Genomic DNA, 6,015 nt, shown 5'->3' on the forward strand with positions numbered 1-6,015 from the left:
TGATAGAAGTTTTTACTTTTAAATTAATAGTTTTTAAATTCAATATTGTTATGTTTTGAGCCAAATTTACTAAAACAATTTCATACTTAATTTATTGATCAATCTGTTTTGTTATTGTCATTGTTTTTCTCTTTATGCTAATGGCAAACTATTCGATATTCAATGATATTTGAAGTTAAAAAAAATTCAATATAATTTCTTTTTGAATTTAAGTAGTAAAATTTACTTAATAATAACTATTTTGGAACCACATTTAATTGTTTTTGTTTCGTTTATGTATATAAAAATATTTTAGTATTGGTAAAATATTATTAGAATAGCAACTCAATATATTAAAATATTTTTGATTCTAATCATAATGAAGTGTAGTGGTGAAGTAGGTTTAAAACAAGAATGCACATTAATTCTAATAACATAAAAGTTTGATACTATGTATCATTCTTTAATTATAATAAACTAAAATTAAGCTAAATTCACTAGAACCAAAATTTTTTCTTAAAATTTATTTATTAAAATTTTTTTTTTTTAACAGTTGATTAAATGGCTTTTCAACTGGTATATATTTTTAAAAACCAAACATTTATTTGCCCGAATTTTTTTGGGGTCACAAATAAGGACTATTTTGTGTGTTGGTAATTCTGGTCCCGATTATATTACGCGAGTAGTAAGTTTTCCGTTGGCTAAAAGGAAATTAGTAAAAATACGATAGTCAACCACCTACGGGTCTTACTATTTGTCTAATTACGTCTATGTGAGAACAAAACCAGTTTTTTCAATACATCATTTTGAGGATAGTAGTGTAGGTTCAAAAATTATTTTTACAGTTTAATTCTGGGAAAACGTTTGAATTATCCAATAAATAATCGTTTAAATTAGTAATTTCAAATCATACTTGTATATGTATTTAAATTGCCTATGTCGAATGCCGTTTTATCACAAAAAATAATTCACACTCTTTTTAAACTACATAGTCAAATAAGTATAAAAAAATTAATTTAATAAAACACGTAGAAACAATGTTAAATTAAATGTAAGATCAAAAAAAAACTTCATTCATTTTTAATTTTTTTGTCTTACTTTTGTGAATAATTGATAGTACGTTTTGCTCTTTTAAATTAAAAATTATTTTGTCTTTGATAAAATGTATCTAATTATTTAAAATTGATATTAACTGTGACGATAATAATTACTAAGACATTTTAACAATTATAATATTTATATATTTTTTAATGTTTTTCTAGAATTTACTAAAAAGTAAAGGAATAATCATCAAACAAATAATTATGTATCTCTTTCTTATTTCTTAAAAAATATTTGTAATTTTTTTGCTTGACAATTATTTTAATGATTATGAATAAAATAACTAAGATTTAATAGGTTAACAATAGTTGTAACTTTACGAATATTTCGGTTTTGATTAAGAAAAAATGTAACAACCTTTAGTTTCAACAAGTTTCAACTACCCAGTGATGTATTCAGGATACTAAAAGGGTTATACCCTTCCTATAGTCTGAGTTAAACATACATTTTAGTTAAAATATTTCTTGATAACAGCCATCTATTTGAGAATCTTAGGCACGCCACAAAAAATTTTCAAAATGTCAGTATAACAATATGTTATCTGATATCAATAAAAATATAATACATAAAGTGGAATTGGTGTTATAAGATGTAATCTCAAAGGAATCGTTATATTCTAATACATCAAATATCTTCAAGGAAAACTCCTTTTTTTTAGTTTAATGATCATTTTTTTTTTTTATTTAATTTAAACAAAATGATGTTTGTATTGTAAGTTAATGAAATAGTCCATCAATTAATAATATAAGTTATTTAAAAAAGGCATATTTTTATTTATATGCACGATGTCGAAGGTAAGATAATTTTTACATTATGTTTATAAAATATCGAAAGTAAAAGTATGTTGACGAAGGTCACGGCAATCGTTTGTTGATTTTTTACGTACCTTGATTGCCTAACCAAAGTGCTGCGATCAAAAAACGGATAATAACTATGATTACAAAATAGTAAAAAATACGATTTTTTTATGTTTTCTTCTTTTTTCCCGTCTTTATTCCAACTACATGGTGTCGGCCACCCTTATCCCAAACTTCCACTTGATACACACCATCTTGGCATACATCAGCCATCCTTAAATATCGCATTTAATAACATCCCTTCATCACTTTTTTTGTCTTCTTCTACCTCTTCTTTTTTCAACATTCATTACATTACTATTCTCACAGCGTCCAATTCCTTTCTCCAAATAACATGATAAAACCCTCTAAGCCTATTTTTTCTCATCTTATCCACGATCAATGCTATTCTTTTGCTTTCTCTTTCCTTATCCTATCTTCTTTTATCACGCCATTCATCCATTTAAGCAATCTCACCTCTGCTACACTCATTCTCTGCTCTATTTTCTTGTCAACCATACAACAGTCTAAACCATAAAACATAATTGATCTCACCACAGTCTTATCAAACTTACTTTCAGTGATTTTTTATTCGCACAAAACACCAGACGCTTCTCTCCAACTAATCCACCTCAAATAATCTCATACAGCATAACCTCGTTAATGTCTCTGTTTTTACTACTTTTATATAAATTATTACTTAGTAATATGATAATTGTAGTATTAATAAAAAGTAAAATAATCAATTATAAAAAAAATTTAACTTGAAATTTTACAAGATAAAAAAACATTGTTTTAAACATGTTGCAACCCAGGCAGTTTGTTAATAATGACCTACCTCAACATAATATTTGTTGAGCACAGCCAAAAATATTATCCAATTCGATTATTTTTTCTTGGCTGATGCAGACATGTTTTTAATCGTTATAAAATGTGTCATTGTAAGTCGACTTTAAAACGAAATTCGTTACGCATAACAGTATTTTTCTATCCAACAATTATGAATGTACATTATTATTTTTGTGCTTTGGCAGTACATTTTTTACACAAGTCAACAAGTTGAGAGAAACAAGTATTTGAAAAAGTTAATGTTGTACGTGTGAGTTCGTGTTATGCGCGTGGTGAAGAAGAGAGACAATTTTCTACAGTAATACCATTTAGTTGATTAAACGATGGCGTGAAATTGGCGACCCATTGGTTTTGCACGATTAATTTTTAGGCTTTATAATTTCGGTAGAAAATTGCTTCCGTTCACGACAGTGTAAACGTACTCTCGTTTGACCTATGAAAATAATTATTGTGGGCGTGTAGACGATCGAGGCAAGGCGGCGTCTCTGCATCGTTCGATAGACGCACGACAGTTTCTGTGAGCTGAACGAAAAAAAATATTACACTTCCGCCAGTGCACGGATATGAAGTTTTAAATCGAAGCTTAAAACCAATTATTTGATGTTTTAACTCGTCAACCAGGGTCAGGTTAACATCGCTTGGTCCCAATGTAGGCCAAAGGGTTAACACGACCAAGACGCATATCCTATCTTGTCACGACCAATATTTTATTTTCCCATGTGATTGTTCTCGTGTGCTCCACATATTTAACAAAATGTTTTTCTACAATCCACTGATCGAAACGCATCCGACAATATCCCATAAAGCAAAGAGGTGAGATTGTCATACTGTCCTGTGTCTACCGTTTGGATAAGATTGGATCCTTTTATACTTTTTAAATAGCAGATACATCAATAACATTAGCTAAAAGTATATTTACAGGCAAGTAATACCCACTATGAATCTCCCAAAAATATTCGAATATAATTACCGGACGTTACAAAAATGTTAAAATAAATAACACGGCGTTGATCGAGAGCAGATGTTGATCCACGTCATTAATTATAATTGACAAAATTTATAATGGTCAAACATTCAAGTCAATTAGACTTTTTAACAAAAAATAGCAACCAACGGCATATGTTCTTTGTTATGTACCAATTGAATTTCAGGGTCATGGAACACGAAATACCCTTCTATCTAAATTTAACTATAGACTTGATTAAAAGTATAGCTGGAATGGTTTAAAATAAATATTTTAATTTCGCACAAAAAATTATGCTAATTTAGATTCATTGTGAAACTGCAACACTAAGCCTTAATCGTTTTCAATTCATATCGATATATCTTGTTTGGGATTTCTTCATGAGATATTTAAATACCTTCCGACTAGAGTCTCCTAAAATGTTTATCTCCATTGTGAGGTTTCGTTAGAGTATATAAATGTAAAACAAATTAAAACTATAAAAATGCTAGATGCTAGATCTTGTATATCTTGTATATCATAACTATCACGATTCTCCCCTTGCACAGTTTTTGTAGATCATTTAAGCCCGTAGCGTGATTTCTTTTTTATTTTAAGTTTTATACATATAATATCAAAAGGTAAAAATAAAATCTTAATTACATTAAATTTCATTTGCGTTAAAAACGCATATAATTTAAGAATCCAAAGAAATACAAAATATTCAATAATCTATAAAAATGCAAACATTTTAAAAATCCATAGAAATGCAAGTATTTAAGAAGCCACAAAAGTACAAAAAATATAAGAAGCCATAGAAATGCAAGTATTTAAGAAGCCATAGAAATGAAAGCGTTTTAGAAGCCATAAAAATGCAAGTATTTAAGAAGCCATAGAAATGAAAGCATTTTAGAAGCCATAGAAATGCAAGTATTTAAGAAGCCACAAAAGTACAAAAAATATAAGAAGCCATAGAAATACAAGTATTTAAGAAGCCATAGAAATGAAAGCGTTTTAGAAGCCATAAAAATACAAGTATTTAAGAAGCCATAGAAATGAAAGCATTTTAGAAGCCATAGAAATGCAAGTATTTAAGAAGCCACAAAAGTGCAAAAATATAAGAAGCCATAGAAAAGCAAACATTTTAGAAGCCATAGAAATGCAAAAGCAAGAACATAGGTTTTTGTTTATGCATTTCATACTAATATGAAGCCATATGTATTATATATTTATAATAACAGAATAGAAAATGATAATATGTTGAGTTATCACGTGTTTAAAAATCTGAGGTTTTACCAAAGACATTAAAGGCATTACCGTGTAATATTTAATGTAGTGTTCAAACTTAGTTGTCGTGTTCTACGTGTAAATATTATCAGAATGCTCTTAATTATTATAATGATCATGTCTGTACTAGTTATACTAACAAAAAGACACAACTTCCGAAAAGTTAAAATATTTATGAAATACTGGTGCCATAACTTTATGAAACAGACACTGTATCTAATATTACGGAATAACCGACAAATATTTCACTTTCAATTATATAAATGTGTTGAGGGATAAATAAATAATAATTCTAAAAAAATATTAGCACGAATATTTACCAAATTTTAAATGCAAAGTTGCACGAACAATTCCCGCTTATGGTTTTGAAACATTAGTTCAATCAATAAATTAGTTAAATTTGAGAAATCACAAATTTTTTTATTATAATTTTTCAAATTATATTTTAATATTTGCAATAACAGAAGAACAGCAAAAAATAAAATAAAAATATTATTGAATGTGATAATAACACCAATCTAAGTTTTATTCATGCAATAAAATATTCTCCTATACGTTCAGTATAATCTGCACAAGGCACGTTACCCAGCCATTGGTATCAGTAGGCACGGTAATGTGGTGTTATTATTCCTAGTTTAGTTATAATTATAGTATAATCTAATATTACTAAAAGAGGTGACTAGTAAGGTCAAATCTATTTCGTTATCTCATCAATATAATAGGCGTACTGTATTGGTAATATTGGCTTAAAAGTGACTATGTGAAACTAGACTAAAAATAATAAACTCACAGTTTTTAAATTAATAGAATTATATTAAGAAAACACAGTTATAAACACATAAAATTGACCTTCATTATGTATGAAATTTTTTTAAAATTTTACTCAAATTATATGTTTAAGTTATAAAGTTGTATTTTTGTGTCGTCTTTTATCAGCTACTTATGCTCATTAATTGACCTCATAAAATTGTTGTTTCACTTATATTAATATAAAAATATTCTTTCTTGTTAAAAAAGTCA

The sequence above is a fragment of the Daktulosphaira vitifoliae genome, unplaced genomic scaffold (genome assembly GCF_025091365.1).
Source record: "Daktulosphaira vitifoliae isolate Bord-2020 unplaced genomic scaffold, ASM2509136v1 Scaffold_3, whole genome shotgun sequence".
Classification (NCBI taxonomy): Eukaryota; Metazoa; Arthropoda; class Insecta; order Hemiptera; family Phylloxeridae; genus Daktulosphaira; species Daktulosphaira vitifoliae.